General features: G+C 62.8%; 1 long non-coding RNA gene across 1 annotated transcript; it reads right to left on the reverse strand.

The window, feature by feature from the left end:
- LOC112484774 lies at positions 1–642 on the reverse strand. Its single transcript, XR_003048185.1, has 3 exons — positions 556–642; positions 374–417; positions 1–127 (listed from the first exon to the last, which is right to left on the reverse strand). It is a non-coding gene; the product is annotated as an uncharacterized LOC112484774 (long non-coding RNA).
- Between the last annotated feature and the right edge of the window lie 46 nt (positions 643–688).

A 688-nucleotide genomic window follows, 5' to 3' on the forward strand; every position in this document is an offset into this window, starting at 1 on the left:
GCCCTCCCCGATGGGAGCTCGGGCCAGCTCGTGGGGCAACAGCGTGGCGTGGCACTTGGGGGTGTGCAGCCAGCGTTCGCTCAGTGCTCTTTGTCTGGCTAGTCTGCGACTCTTCCCCAAGGTGACGCTACAAAGAAATGAACACGCTGTCAGGTGCCAGGGAGCAAAGGGCTCACGTGGCAACGGCAGGTTTCATGGCACAGAACCTTTCTTAACTCTGGATCCCCGTGTCAGCCAAGCTCTCTGGTGAGCAGACTGTGAGCCTAATCCGAGCTCTTAAAAAGGGCACAGGTTACCTGGGACTGCCCCCAGACAAGCCAGACCTGGAGGGCGGCTGCCCAGGCTGCCATGCTGAGGACCGCCTGGTACTCACCCAGCCACCAGCACCTTCTCTCTGCTCCAGGCATCAGGAGGCCCCTGTACCAGAAAGAAAGTGATGTCGGGTGAGAATCAAACGGGAGGATCCACGACGCCCCCCACAAATGCTTTCCCAGCAATGCGAATTCATTTATCTTCCGTGCGGCCGGTGGCCCCCATCGCCAGTCCCGCCCTTACTGCCAGATGCCCTCATCGTGGGCTCGCGCCCCGGGCCCCCCCCATGGTGCGTCCTCATGGCCTCTCCAGCATCTGGGTCACCGCCTCGCCCAACCCGCGACCCGGACCCCCCCCGTGGAGTGTCCCCGTCGCC

Source organism: Pteropus alecto, unplaced genomic scaffold (genome assembly GCF_000325575.1).
Source record: "Pteropus alecto unplaced genomic scaffold, ASM32557v1 scaffold67, whole genome shotgun sequence".
NCBI lineage: Eukaryota > Metazoa > Chordata > Mammalia > Chiroptera > Pteropodidae > Pteropus > Pteropus alecto.